A 16,291-nucleotide genomic window follows, 5' to 3' on the forward strand; every position below is an offset into this window, starting at 1 on the left:
AACCAGAGTGTCAAAAGTCAAGTTCAAGCACAGTTCAGCAAGTTAGCATTTTTCAAGCGCCAGCAAGCGTTGGTCGGCATCCAGCTGGCGTCAAGACAGCGCTAACAGGCATTTTTCTGCAAAAGTGTCCCATTTGTACCTAGTTGAGCCAGAGGAGTATCCCACTCATTCCCTTCTCCCATCCCCATTATCAAATCAACAAAACAAACCAAAGATGCCGGAATGGTCATTGTCTCCAATCTCACACTTGGGTATTCAGCTTAAATGGGCTGAAGGTCTCCCCGGTAACAATGGCAGACCCACATCAGGCCCAATGCCTGGAAAACCTGCTACACTAGTATATACTGTATACCTTCTTTGAAGCTGCTCTGGTCCGGTCTCCAGTGGCGGAAGCTCTTCAGAGGACACGGCCGACAATGGCTGTGAAATGAATGGGAAGTGACGTCACCCATAGACTTACTATGGGGCTTCCGTTGTCGGCTGTGTCTTCTGCACCCCCCTCCACACTCCACAGCAAAGCGCCCGCTGACAGCTCAGCGTGGGATCGGGTTGGATTGGCTTCAAAATAGGTATGTGTACTGATTTCTTCTTTACAGGGCGAGATATGTCAGTGTTAGAACGTGGAGATCTATAGATACAGGGATTTTCGTTTTAGGGTGGATTTATCCTCTAAAAAAAAGCAGACTTACATTTGAAATTACAATGCTACAAATCCTAATCCAGACCAAGGGGTCACGCAGCAACTAAGCGCTGTATAATCCGAGTTTTGGGCCGTAACCGGAAGTGACATCACCCGACTCCTCCCGACACGTTGCGTCACTGACACGTGACTTTCTCAAGGGTGCGTTGCACTACACGTTTACTGTATTTGTACAAGTGTATTGATATGGTGAATGTTTTTCTTTTGGGGGAAGAGACATCTGTTTTGTGATTGTATTATTTATGTGATGTCTTACACATTTGTATTTTATTACCACATAGGGATTTAGCCAGTGGCGGCTGGTGCTCCATGGGCCTGGGGGGGGGTGGACAGACGGACCACACCATACACCCCTCCCCCCTGGACCACACCAGCTCACCCGTACAACATACCATCCTTTCCCCCTGTCGCCAGCTCATTCACCCTGGACTGAAGTGGAGAGCAGGCGGCGGCGGCTTCCCCCAGCGGTGGCTTCTCCTGCGTCTCCTCCCTCTTCCTCCTTGGCCAAAAGAATGGCCTCCCCTTTTGGCCAATCGGGAAAAGGGTCTCAGGACCCGCTTCCTGATTGGCTGGGAGGAGGATCTGTGTGATAGCGAATATTAATTTGCTATAGTCACACAACGGGGAGGGCTCAGGGCGCAGTGCTCTGCGCCCTGAGTCCACCCTTTTTTGAAGCCTATTAGAGTCTCTGGCTCTAATCTCATGCTTCAAAAAAAAAAAAAAAAACCATTGGAATCCATGCGTCCGGCGCCCTGCAGCCGCCACTGGATTTAGCGCTGCTCCATTTTACTGTATTATATGGGGGCACTGCAGCACTCTGAGTGGAAGTGGGAGCTGGGCACCTGTCAAAACTAGGTTCCCCCCCCCCCCCCAAAAAAAAACCGACATGCCAAATGTGGCATGTAAGGGGGTGAGGAGTCCTTAAAGCAGAACTTCCACTTTTGGGTGGAACTCTGCTTTGCCTGTGTCCCTTTAAGTGGTGGAGATTCACATGGAGTGGGATTCACCGTGTTTGGATTTCTTTGCACAATTGTAACTTTTTGCAGGCGTTCATGATTAGAAATGTTCAGGGGTGCTTGGACAAGAGCCAGGGGCCCCCCTCATCATCTTAGGCTCCACATACAAGTACGGGGAAGAGGGCCAATTCACACGTGTGCCTTGTGCAGGGGCTGACTGGCAACTTTCGGCCCAGGGGGCAAGTACAGTCCAGAGGCCCATGGTGCAGCGACCCGGCCCCCTCTCTCACTCTCCCTCTTCCCGGCCTCCTCCTGACCCCCATTCCAGGCTGAAACTCCGCTCCAGGTACTCTCTACCCACCGGCCAAATCCGGGTTCCCAAGCTGGACAACAGGGGGCGGTTTGGGGGATCTGGGACAGCTCGGTTGGGGCTGACCGGGGGAGAAGAGTCTCCAGTGGGGCATGGAATCGGCTCCTGATCAGACACAGTTTACACCATCCATGCTGGGGGGGAGCCTGCGCTCTGTCCTTGTCTTCTTCCGGCACTCAGTAGGTCAGCAGTGGGGACTTTTTACTTCTCTTCACCAGGAATCCTTTAGGCATGTTTGTGGCAGAAGTGGTGCAGCCTTTTTACAGGGCATCAGAGCGGCCCAGGGGGCAATTGCCCCCCTTTCCCTGGCCCAGTCCTCCCCTGGCATCGTGGCAATGCACACTATAACATATGCGTTAACCTGCATTGTCACACACATTGTCACACTGCATGACAACACACCCACTCTGTGTGCAGCGCACTCTGCTGCCAATCATTTTGAACAGCAACCCAACGCGATGCGGCAAAAACTTTGTAACACGTCTGCTTTTTAGGACCTTATGGCGCGTTGATGTTAATGGGCAGCCTTAACGCAACGCAAATTAACGTTCGACGTAACGCGCGTTAAGGCATGTGCTTTTACACACCGCACAGACGTAAACTGGCGCTATGAGTGCACTCTGGCGTTGTGGGCGTGGTTTAAGAACCTCAGTTGATTCTCTATTCCTGGCCACGTCTCTGGGGTTACGATTCTCGGAGGCGATGTTGCGACATGTTGATCGCGCCGTCCGTTCGATGTTACATAATAAACAGCGTCAGCAATGCCGCCAGTAAAAAAAAAAAAGTCGCCCTCCCAGGCCGCCATTCCCACACGGCGCCCCATAAACATGAAAAACTCGGCTGTCTCGCAGATCTGGTGCTGATGCAGCTTCTCGGCTCGCGCTCGGGGGATGGAGCTACGTAAATACACATAAAACCGCCATAAAAGCGCTGAAATATGGCGAGCCGTTAAAATGCAGAAAAATGGAGAGCAAATTTTGCTGTTTTGTTTTATCTTTACGGCTGCAAAGTGGCCGCCCTAACAATAATTTATCGCGCGTCGTGCCTGCGCGAGAAAACGGCACAGATGGAAGCAACTAATTACTCACGCCTTCCTGTACGGCTACAAGCGGCCGTAAAACACGCAGACAATACCGGGCCGAGAATCTCAAACACCTTAACCCCTCCGTCACCTGCCGCACCGAGCTCGCCAAACCGAGAGGAAGCCGGCATGGAGCCCGGTTCCTATGTGAGAATCCTTTGATGGAAGCTGACTTTTCCTTCAGGCATCTCCATCTTAGCGATGCTGTACTGGAGCCTCACCGCCTTGGAATTGGTCCTCACCTGTGGGTGGATGATGGTAGCTTCAATCAAAGGCTTCACAGAGGGGTGAGAAGAAACCAACATCACAGAGATGCTTCTGAAAATGCTATTTCTCTGGCTATCGCTACTCTCAGACTGTCGTGCCTGGAATAAGCATGCAGCCAGTAAAGTCAAAATTCCTGATCTACTTATTTGGCCAGTCTTGAAGCTGCTGAATCGGCATGCTAGCCAGTCAACCGGCATTTCCAAAAGAGGGAGGCAATTTATAGTTCTTTATAGAAGAACCCTACCTTCATAATTGAGATGCTGGCAGAGGGTGCTCCAAGAGGAATAGTGTGGGTGTAGTGTGTCCAAATGTTGTGTTCCCTGTGATGGGAGTGCGGTGTTCCTAATTTGGGGGTGCGGTGTTCTCTATGTTAGTGGTGCAGTGTTCCCTATGTCGGAGGTGTGGTGTTCCCTATGTCAGAGGTGCGGGGTTCTCTATGTAGGAGGTGCGGGGTTCTCTATGTAGGAGGTGCGGGGTTCTCTATGTAGGAGGTGCGGTGTTCTCTATGTAGGAGGTGCGGTGTTCTCTATGTTGGGGGTGTGGTGTTCTCTATGTTGGGGGTGTGGTGTTCTCTATGTTGGAGGTGCGGGGTTCTCTATGTTGGAGGTGCGGTGTTCTCTATGTAGGAGGTGCGGTGTTCTCTATGTTGGGGGTGTGGTGTTCTCTATGTTGGGGGTGCGGTGTTCTCTATGTTGGAGGTGTGGTGTTCTCTATGTAGGAGGTGCGGTGTTCTCTATGTAGGAGGTGCGGTGTTCTCTATGTTAGTGGTGCAGTGTTTCCTCTGTTGGGAGTGGGGTGTTCTCTATGTAGGAGGTGCGGTGCTCTCTATGTCGGAGGTGCGGGGTTCTCTATGTAGGAGGTGCAGGGTTCTCTATGTAGGAGGTGCGGGGCTCTCTATGTTGGAGGTGCGGTGTTCTCTATGTTGGAAGTGCGGTTTACTCTATGTTGGGGGTTTCGATGTTCTCTATATGTTGGGTACAGGGCCGGACTGGCCTACCAGGATACCGGGAAATTTTGCAGTAAGCCGGAAAGTCCTCCTGCCCTGGAGCTGGCTGAACATCAGTGGCAGCTGTAAAAAAAAATGGCTGCGGCCGGCCTGACATCTGCACTGCGCATGCACTGCCGCCGCCACCACCGCAGTTCGGGAAAGCCCGTACACGGTCAGCAATTCTCGTGCAGGCGGCACATGTGCAGTGATGTGATGGCACCGGGCAGCGCCATTTTTAAATGTAAGGCGCCTCACAGATGGGTAAGTAAGACCTCCCCTGCAGCCCCTGCATCTCAAAGATTCTCCTGTATCATGCCCACAGCCCTGCATCTCCTGTACCATGCCTGCAGCCCCTGCATCTCCTGCACCATGCCCACAGCCCCTGCATCTCCTGCACCATACCCGCAGCCCCTGCATCTCCTGCACCATGGCCGCAGCCCCTGAATCATGCCTGCAGCCTCTGCATCTTCTGCACCATGCCCACAGCGCTGCATCGCCTGTACCATGCCCGCAGCCCCATGCATCTCCTCTACCATGCCCGCAGCCCCTGCATCTCCTGTACCACGTCTGCAGCTTTGCATCTCCTGTACAATGCCTGCTGCCCCTGCATCTCCTGCTCAATGCACGCAGCCCCTGCATCTCCTGTACAATGCCCGCTGCCCCTGCATCTCCTGTACAATGGCCGCAGCCCTGCATCTCCTGTACAATGCCCACTGCCCCTGCATCTTCTGTACAATGCCCGCAGTCCTGCATCTCCTGTACCATGCCCACAGCCCCTTTATCTCCTGCACCATGCCGGCAGCCCTGCATCTCCTGCACCATGCCTGCAGCCCCTGCATCTCCTGCACCATACCCGCAGCCCCTGTATCTCCTGCACCATGGCCGCAGCCCCTGCATCATGCCTGCAGCCTCTGCATCTTCTGCACCATGCCCACAGCACTGCATCTCCGGTACCATGCCTGCAGCCCCTGCATCTCCTGTACCATGCCCGCAGCCCCTGCATCTCCTGTACCATGCCTGCAGCTTTGCATCTCCTGTACAATGCCCGCTGCCCCTGCATCTCCTGCCCAATGCCCGCAGCCCCTGCATCTCCTGTACAATGACCGCTGCCCCTGCATCTCCTGTACAATGCCCGCAGCCCTGCATCTCCTGTACAATGCCCGCAGCCCCTGCATCTCCTGTACCATGCCTGCAGCTTTGCATCTCCTGTACAATGCCCGCAGCCCCTGCATCTCCTGTACAATGCCGGCTTCCCCTGCATCTCCTGTACCATGCCCGCAGCCCTGCATCTCCTGTACCATGCCCGCAGCCCCTGCATCTCCTGTACCATGCCTGCAGCTTTGCATCTCCTGTACAATGCCCGCAGCCCCTGCATCTCCTGTACAATGCCGGCTTCCCCTGCATCTCCTGTACCATGCCCGCAGCCCTGCATCTCCTGTACCATGCCCACTGCCCCTGCATCTCCTGTAACATACTCGCAGCCTCTGCATCTTCTGCACCATGTCAGCAGCCTCTGAATATCTTTTACTATTCTCGCAGCCTCTCCCTCTCCTGTACCATGCCGGCAGCCCTGCATCTCCTGCACCATGCCTGCAGCCCCTGCATCTCCTGCACCATACCCGCAGCCCCTGTATCTCCTGCACCATGGCCGCAGCCCCTGCATCATGCCTCCAGCCTCTGCATCTTCTGCACCATGCCCACAGCACTGCATCTCCGGTACCATGCCTGCAGCCCCTGCATCTCCTGTACCATGCCCGCAGCCCCTGCATCTCCTGTACCATGCCTGCAGCTTTGCATCTCCTGTACAATGCCCGCTGCCTCTGCATCTCCTGCCCAATGCCCGCAGCCCCTGCATCTCCTGTATAATGACCGCTGCCCCTGCATCTCCTGTACAATGCCCGCAGCCCTGCATCTCCTGTACCATGCCTGCAGCTTTGCATCTCCTGTACAATGCCCGCAGCCCCTGCATCTCCTGTACAATGCCCGCTGCCCCTGCATCTCCTGTACCATGCCCACTGCCCCTGCATCTCCTGCCCAATGCCCGCAGCACTTTATCTCCTGTATCATGCCCGCAGCCTCTGCATCTCCTGCCCCATGCCCGCAGCCCCTGCATCTCCTGCACAATGCCCGCAGCACTGCACTATCTCCCTCTCCTGCGCCATGCCCACAGCCCCTGCATCTCCTGTAACATACTCGCAGCCTCTGCATCTTCTGCACCATGTCAGCAGCCTCTGAATCTCTTTTACTATTCTCGCAGCCTCTCCCTCTCCTGTACCATGCCGGCAGCCCTGCATCTCCTGCACCATGCCTGCAGCCCCTGCATCTCCTGCACCATACCCGCAGCCCCTGCATCTCCGCAATTGTATACACCATATTGTTTGTCTTTATTTGCAGCTTTTTTTCCCCACAAAAGTGGAGTTACCCTTTAATGACGCATTCATAACCACAATGCTGTGTCTTCTATGGCTGCCCGGAGTTCAGCTTTAAACCTCAGAGTGAATTCCTCGTCTTTGGCGGTGATGAAGCGCGGCGGATACAAAATTCAGGGGTGAGCGCTCCGTCAGTCACTCTTACCGCCATGCTTTGTTACCACCATTCCCTCATAGCTTTACCTCTCCGCCGGCCACAGAACGTCTCACAGCTGATGTATGAGCGAGGCGGCGTGCCCTCCATGCGGCAGAGATTTATCCTTTATGGTTCCTGTGGTGTATCCTCATTTACAGTGCCTTGAAAAAGTATTCACACCCCTTGAAATTTCCCACATTTTCTCATGTTACAACCAAAAATGTAAATGTATTTTATTGGGATTTTATGTGATAGACCGACACAAAGTGTCCATAATTGTGAAGTGGAAGGAAAATGATAAATGATACAAATAAATCTGTGAAAAGTGTGGCTGCATTTGTATTCACCCCCCCCCCCCCCCCCGGAGTCAATACTTTGTAGAACTGCCTTTCCCTGCAATTACAGCTGCAAGTCTTTTTGGGAATGTCTCTACCAGCTTTGCACATCTAGAGAGGAAATTTCTGCCCATTCTTCTTTGCAGAATATCTCATCTCTGTCAGATTGGATGGAGAGCATCTGTGAACAGCAATTTTCAAGTCTTGCCACAGATTCTCAATGTGATTTAGGTCTGGACTGTGACTGGGCCATTCTAACACATGAATATGCTTTGATGTAAACCATTCCATTGTAGCTCTGGCTGGATGTTTCGGGTCGTTGTCCTGCTGGAAGGTGAACCTCCGCCCCAGTCTCAAGCCTTTTGCAGACTCTAATAGGTTTTCTTCTAAGATTGTCCTGTATTTGGCTCCATCCATCTTCCCATCAACTCTGACCAGCTTCCCTGTCCCAGCTGAAGAAAAGCATCCCCACACCATGATGCTGCCACCACCATGTTTCACAGTGGGGATGGTGTGTTCAGGGTGATGTGCAGTGTTAGTTTTCCCCCACACATAGTGTTTTGCTTTTAGGCCAAAAAGTTGAATTTTGGTCTCCTCTGAGCAGAGCTCCTTCTTCCACATGTTTGCTGTGTCCCCCACATGGCTTCTCCCAAACTGCAAACAGGACTTCTTATGGCTTTCTTCCACCAATGGCTTTCTTCTTCTCACTCTTCCATAAAGGGCAGATTTGTGCAGCGCACGACTAATAGTTGTCCTGTGGACAGATTCTCCCACCTGAGCTATGGATTTCTGCAGCTCCTCCAGAGTTCCCATGAGCCTCTTGGCTGCTTCTCTGATGAATGCCCTCCTTGCCCGGCCGGTCAGTTTAGGTGGACGGCCATGTCTTGGTAGGGTTGCAGTTGTGTCATACTCTTTCTATTTTCCCATGATGGATTGAACAGCGCTCCGTGAGATGTTCAAAGCTTGGGAGATTTTTTTTTATAACCTAACCCTGCTTTACACTTCTCCACAACTTTATCCCTGACCTGTCTGGTGTGTTCCTTGGCCTTCATGATGCTGTTTGTTCACTAAGGTTCTCTAACAAACCTCTGAGGGCTTCACAGAACAGCTGTATTTATACTGAGATTAAATGATAGACAGGTGGACTCTATTTACTAATTAGGTGACTTCTGAAGGCAATTGGTTCCACTAGATTTTAGTTAGGGGTATCAGAGTAAAGGGGGTGAATACAAATGCAGCCACACTTTTCACTGATTTATTTGTATAATTTATCATTTTCCTTCCACTTCACAATTATGGCCACTTTGTGTCGATCTATCACATAAAATCCCAATAAAATACATTTACATTTTTGGTTGTAACATGAGAAAATGTGGAAAATGTCAAGGGGTGTGAATACTTTTTCAAGGCACTGTCTTCATTTTTTTTAAATAAATTAGTTTAATATTACATAGTTACATAGTAGGTGAGGTTGAATAAAGACAATAGTCCATCCAGTTCAACCTGTGTAATGTAATAATATATTTAAAGTGCCTGTAAACTTTAAGACATGAAATCTGAACAAAGCATATCCCTCCATAGTGTGTACTCGTCTCAGTCCAGAGCACTAAGTGTCATTTCTGTCTGCTGCCTCGTTCCTCTGCTATTTGCATGAGTCACTTCTCACAAGTTTTCCTGACACCAAGAGAAAAATGGTGACAGAGGAGGGACCTCCAGAACACAGTCTGTGATTGACAGCCTCAGCTCTGTTACTGTGTAAATGTGAAGGGGTGTGTGTCTCCTCCCTCCAATCAGCTCTCTGAGCTCTCCACGCTCATGTAACTTCAGCTCTCCGCCCCCTACTTTTCAGAGCTCAGAGATCCTGTGTATATTCTGCACTTTGAATGGATGAAGAGAAGAGAAGACCATAGATAAACAGGCACAACTTATGTAGGAGGATGTGTTTCATCTCTGTGTATCACCTGAGGCCAGTCACTTCACTGGGATATATGTACCTCAATATAAATTTTAATATTAAAATGTAATATACTTCTAAATATAATCATTTTCTTATTGTGTTTAATTATTTTATTGATTTTTTTTTTGCAATTTATATATTATTATAATAATATTATTTATTACAATAATATCATTTGTATTGAAATATTAAACGTTTATATATATATATATATATATATATATATATATATACTCTGTGTGTATATATATATATATATATATACACACACTATATTCCCAAAAGTATTGGGACGCCGGCCTTTACACACACATGAACTTTATTGGCATCCCAGTCTTAGTCCGTAGGGTTCAATATTGCGTTGTCCCACCCTTTGCAGCTATAACAGCTTCAACTCCTCTGGGAAGGCCGTCCACAAGGTTTAGGAGTGCGTCTATGGGAATGCTTTACCATTCTTCCAGAAGCCCATTTGTGAGGTCAGGCACTGATGTTGAACGAGAAGGCCTGGGTCGAAATCTCCACTCTAATTCATCCCAAAGATGTTCTGTCCGGTTATGGTCAGTAGCGTGGTGTTGTCGTCCAGTGGACAGGGAATTTTGGTGAAGGGGAGCTGGGGAGAGGTAAAAGCTGGGACTGGTTACATCTATAATAGAGAAAAGCTGTATAGTGTTCTATCTTTAAGTCAATTTAGTAGCTTGGCAATGTATGGGGGAGAAGATTGTTTCCACTCGGTGGCAATAGTGCATCGATCGATCGTTAGAATGTGGGGCAGGTTAGAGAACTGTTATCTAGAGCGCGGACTCCAAGGTGACAGGTTTCAATGGTTCGAAGTGAAGACCTTTGGAGGCGGCTCCTCATCAACATGAAGGGCCCCAGGGAAAGTCTATAGGGTTTTGTAAGAAAGATCAGGTTCATTCGAGTCTAAAGAAACTGTACATGCTCCATGTGACATGTGTGCAAGCATTAGCTCGATGTTGGCGCCCAGTGGCCTGTAAAAACTGGAGCACTACAGAGGAGGGCTCCTCTTCTTAGGAGGTGGTTAATGCTTCTGTGGAATGATGGTGGAGGGATAGTTGGTGCAGGAGTGGCTTTGGTTATTGTTCTTTGGAGAATTCGAGAGAACGTAGCATTATCTGGTGGGTTCTGGTGATGTGGGAGTGCTGGGGGGTTTTGGATCTAAAATGCCACAAAACATAGGAAATCCAAGAGGACAGGGGATCGGAGAAGAAGAGGTGGGGAGAGGTAAAGGCTGGGACTAGTTTGTTCCATCATGGAGACAAGCTGTATGGTGTTCCATCTTCAGTTCAGTTTAGTAGATTGGTAATGGACGGGGGAGAAGATTTCGGGAAGGTTTATACTTGGTGGCAATTCCGTAGCGGTCTGCTGATTGAATGTAAGACCCGTTATCTGGAGCGCTAGACTCCAAAATGATTCAATGGTGCGAAGGGTAAGATCTTTGGAGGCTGCTCTTGATTGACATGGAGGCCCCCAGGTGCCTCTCTTGGGTATTGTAAGGAAGGTCGGGTTCACTCAGGTCTAAGGAAACTGGTGCTGGCTTATAGGCATGTACCTTGAGACATTTGTGTGAGTATTAGCGTGGTGTTACCGCACACTAGCGTCTATAAACTGGAACACTACAGGGAGAGGTTGCTTAGGGGTGTTCAGCCAGTTCCTGATTACCTGACATGCTAATTCTGCCTTTCCTTGTCTCTGGCCTCCGACCCTTTGCCTCCTCACTGTTACCTTGGCACTGCCAGGGGCACACTGGCAATTTTCGGCCCAGGGGGCAAGTACAAACCAGAGGCCTATGGTGCAGCGACTCAGCCCCCCTCCCACTCTCCCTCTTCCCGTCCTCCTCCTGACCCTCATTCCAAGCTGAAGCCCTGCTCCAGATACTGTCTACTTACCGGCTGAATCTGGGTTCCTGGCCAGCAGGGGGCAGGTGGGGGAGCTGGGACAGTTCGGTCAGGGCTGGCCAGGGGAGGAGAGTCTCCAGTGGGGCATGGAACCGGCCTCTGCTCAGACACAGTTTGCACCATCAATGCTGGGGGAAGGGGCTGTGCTCTGTCCTTGTCTTCAACCGGCACTCAGTAGGTCAGTGGCAGGGACTTTTTACTTCTCTTCACCAGGAATCCTTTAGGCATGTCTGTGGAAGAAGCAGTGCAGCCTTTTTACGGGGCATCAGAGAAGCCCAGGGGGCAACTGCCTCCCTGCCCCCTGGGCCAGTCCTCCCCTGGGCACTGCCATCTACTTTGGCTGACTAGCTTGTTTCCTGGACCTTGTTCTTACTTCTTGATCCACTACTAGGCTGTTCAGCTGTTCCTGACCTCAGTTTGTGCATGACTCTGCCACTGTCTCCTGATCTTGGACACCACAGCTTGGCCTTGTCTGCCCCTGGCTAGTACCTCCAGCAGGGTTAATTACTTAAGAGAGGATGTTAGGGCTTGGACTGGATAGACCAATAGATGCACTACATGGTCCAGGGATCCGTTATTTTGGATAACAGCACATATGAAAGACAAGAGCACCGCAGCAAATGAACATGTCCAGTAGAAAGTTTATGAAACATGATGCAAGTGTGGGTAACCAACACATTTCGGGGACCTAAAACTCCTTCCTCTGGGACTATATATCGGGCACCACTGCAGCAGCTGCCCAAGCTGTATGATCCCTAAAGAAAGAGTTTGAAAAGGCATTTTAAAAAGCTACAAATTGATTTGAATTTTAATGAGTGAAATAAGTATTTGATCCCCTATCAATCAGCAAGATTTCTGTCCCAGGTGTCTTCTATACAGATAACAAACTGAGATTAGGAGGAATCTTTTAAAGGGAGTGCTCCTAATCTCAGCTTGTTACCTGTATAAAAGACACCTGTCCACAGAAGCAATCAATCAATCAGATTCCAATCTCTCCACCATGGTCAAGACCAAAGAGCTGTCCAAGGATGTCAGGGAGAAGATTGTAGACCTACACAAGGCTGGAATGGGCTACAAGACCATCGCCAAGCAGCTTGGTGAGAGGGTGACAACTGTTGGTGCAATTATTCACAAATGGAAGAAACCCAAAGCAACTGTCAATCTCCCTCGGTCTGGGGCTCCATGCAACATCCCACCTCATGGATTTTCAATAATCAGAAATGATGAGGAATCAGCCCAGAACTACACGGGAGAATCTTGTCAATGATCTCAAGACAGCTGGGACCATCGTCACCAAAAAAACAATTGGTAACACACTACGCCGTGAAGGACTGAAATCCTGCAGCGCCCGCAAGGTCCCCCTACTCAGGAAAGCACATATACAGCCTGTCTGAAGTTTGCTAATGAACATCTGAATGATTCAGAGGAGAACTGGGTGAAAGTCTTGAAGTCAGATGAGATCAAACTTTAGCTCTTTGGAATCAACTAAACTCACCGTGTTTGGAGGAGTAAGAATGCTGCCTATGACCCCAAGAACACCATCCCCCACCGTCACACATGTAGGTGGAAACATTATGCTTTGGGGGGGGGGGGGGTTCTGCTAAAGGAACAGGACAACTTCACCGCATCAAAGGGACGATGGACTGGGCCATGTACCGCCAAATCTGGGGTGAGAACCTCCTTCCCTCAACCAGGGCATTGAAAATGGGTCATGAATGGGTATTCCAGCACGACAATCACCCAAAACACACGGCCAAGGCAACAAAGGAGTGGCTCAAGAAGAAGCACATTAAGGTCCTGGAGTGGCCTAGCCAGTCTCCAGACCTTAATCCTATGTAAAATATGTGGAGAGAGCTGAAGGTTCGAGTTACCAAATGTCAGCCTTGAAACCTTAATGACTTGGAGAGGATCTGCAAAGAGGAGTGGGACCAAATCCCTCCTGAGATGTGTGCAAACCTGGTGACCTCTGTGATTGCCAACAAGGGTTTTGCCACCAAGTACTAAGTCATGTTTTGCAAAGGGGTCAAATAATTATTTTGCATAATTTATAACTTTTTTTTTTTTTTTTAAGGGTAAATGTATTAGTATTCAAGAAGACAAGTATAACAGCATTCACAATGCACAAAGCGTAGAATAGAGTACAGATATTGGTACATTCAGCCACATCACAATTTACGCCGGTTGTACATTATCCAGTTTTCAGAAATTAATAAAAGTAAGCCGGAATATTCTTAGGACATGGCCCTTTAATTACTTTTGAAGCATATATTGGCATGCCAATATATATATAAAAACGTGGTAAAGTATATCATTTTGAATACATTGATTCGGCCTAGGAGATTCAGAGGCAGTTTGGACCAAGTCTGGGGACTGTTTCACAAGCGTGTTATTAGAGGGGGGAGGATATTGGAGACATATATTTATTGGCAATTGGATCTCAATCCCTGGATACCTGAATTTGGGGACCACTTGTAAGGGAACACCTGGAGGCATCCTAGGAGCAAACACAGGATCAAAAGGGAAAACAGTTGACTTGTTCCAATTACCTTTGAAACCTGAATAATCCCCGAATCTTGAAATTATATTCAATGCTGTAGTTGGGGATCTATCTGCGTCTGCTAAGCATAGAAACATATCATCAGCATATAAAGAGGTCTTTTCTTCTAAAGTATTTATCCAACAACCCCTAACATCTTCTGCCCTTAAGACAGCAGCCAATGGTTCTATAGCAAGGGTGAACAACAGGGGCGACAATGGACACCCCTGTCGTGTGCCCCGCCCTATGTCAAAGGCATCAGTAATAATATTATTTACTCATAAACGAGCCACAGGGTAGGAATAGAGTAACTTCACCCATGCTACAAAGTTGGGTCCGAAACCCATCCGCACATGGACTTCTAGTAAATAAGGCCACCCCAAAGAGTCAAAGGCCTTATGAGTATCCAGTGACACTACAATTCTAGTATCTGGGTTAGGCCCCGCAGACTGGAGGATCATAAACAGTCGACGTAGATTTATAGCGGTTGATCGCATCGGTATTAAACCGGTCTGATCTGGATTTATAATAGAGGATATCACTTTATTCAGTCATCTAGCAAGAAGCTTGGCCGATATTTTAGCATCTACATTAATCAGCGATATCGGTCTGTAGGATTCACAGAAGTTATAGTCCTTGTGTGGCTTGGGGATCAGGACAATTAACGCTTCCCTGAGAGACTCCGGGAGCATACCACTATCAAAAGCATCTTTATAAAGGCAGGAATAACGACGGAGGACTAGGCAGGAATAATGACGCAGGACATATGCAAGGCTTACTGGTGGCCTGGTACCTGTTTGTACCTTCTTCCCTAATAGAGGTTGATATTATGTCGTGAAGTATCACCTGCCTGGGGCGAGCCATATATTGTATATAGGCTTTAATTATTTGGCACCTCTAGTTTGAATAAGGACTGCTCCTTTCTCCCTATATTATCGGTGACTGACTACAAGTCTCATACATGATGTGCCGCCTCTAGAGATCCGGCCTTAGGACTCTCTAGTTAATCGGCTGCAGCTATCCCCTCTTTGGGAGTGACTAGATGCTATCCACTTGAATATATTAAGTAGTTTTCCGGCTTGGAGTAAGGAGATGAATACATATTCATATATACTATGAAAGTAAGCTTTGAGCCACAGGTGCCAAGTGTGGTAACCAATTCCACTATTGCTATTATCCTTTACTGCGTCCTGCTATTGCCTGCCACCCCCTGAGTCACAAAGGAAATATCGGTCTTGTAACGGAACCGTCGACCCACACCGTGCTTGTGGTCTTCCGTCAGTATAAGGCTTCCTCCAGTCTGGACATATAGAGATATTCCAGCCGCCCCCCATACAAGAACTAGCCTGAACTTAGCTTGTATGTGTCTGGAAACAACTAACTCCTTTATTAAAACAAGCAGTAGACTTTTATACACTTGAGAAGCATGACAGTCACTACATGAACAATGGCCTGAACATTTACATAAGCATCACACAATGAATAGATAACGAGGTACAGCTGACTCATGGCTAATCCCATCTAGACAAGGTTATTCTTCACATGCTAATTAGCTCAGCGTACTTAAGTCAGCCTGGAAGCCCAGACTGCCGGCACCAAACGTAAAACAGATACAAATACACATATTATAGTGTAAATACTGAGAACCCACAGTAAACAATAGATGATCAAATCAACATGATTTACAATCCATGGAAGACAGGTGTTTGGGCTGATGACATGCATCTGTTACAAGTCTGATCAACTTAAGCAGTCCAAATCATCAATTTATCTGTCACATAGTTTTTTCAGTCTCAGTGACGGCGAGTACCGTCACATATCTTCCCCCCAAAGGTAGACGAACCAGGTACCAGACCCCCAACTGGTCTGTGCCTGAGTTAGTCGGGTAACAAGTCCCAAAGAGTCAATCCATCATGGCAACTTCCTTGACAAAGTTCCACATAGCTTGTAAGTTTGTCCCGGCAGGGCGCATGGAGCTCTCATAGCCAATCAGTCTGTGGAAGTCTGGTTTGGGCAGGCCAGACTGGGCTTCTTGGTCACCCTGTGTCCCTAAAAGACACAGGGTGATTTAGACATAAGAAGTGCCTAGGGGGTTGAGAGAGGTATTTCCCAACCTCTCTAAGGTAAGCTGTGTTCCAAGGACCCCCCAACCAAAGTGACTACCGTCACATCTCTCTGCTTCTGGAAGGAGACTAACACAGGAGGGGACCCCAAATGGGTTGACTTTGAAGGTAGTCTGTAGTTCCAGCCCCCCAATGTCTATACCCACACAGTACCCCAAGCAAATTGTCCCAAAGGGAGCATTACTCACCCAACCAACCTCTGCCTCTCTCGTAGAACATACCCGCTGTAGGGAAGAAGCGTGGACTGGCCCTTCTCCCTGGAGTCCTTTCAGCCGCTGGAGAGAAGACAGGGTGGCTGGGCTCACTCCCTCATGCTGTTGGGGATCTGGGCCGACTGCCCAGCATCCCTGGGGTATACAGGTGGGGATTGTAGTCTCATCCACCTGCTCAGGAAATCCATCCCTTGTGAGTTGAGGGCAGAGGCCAGCAGCACTCTGCTCTGTTGCCAGCACTTCTGCTGGGGACTCCACGTAATCTGCTCCGGCAACCTCTTGTCT

This window comes from Pelophylax lessonae, assembly GCF_965119305.1.
Source record: "Pelophylax lessonae genome assembly, chromosome: 7".
Taxonomy (NCBI): domain Eukaryota; kingdom Metazoa; phylum Chordata; class Amphibia; order Anura; family Ranidae; genus Pelophylax; species Pelophylax lessonae.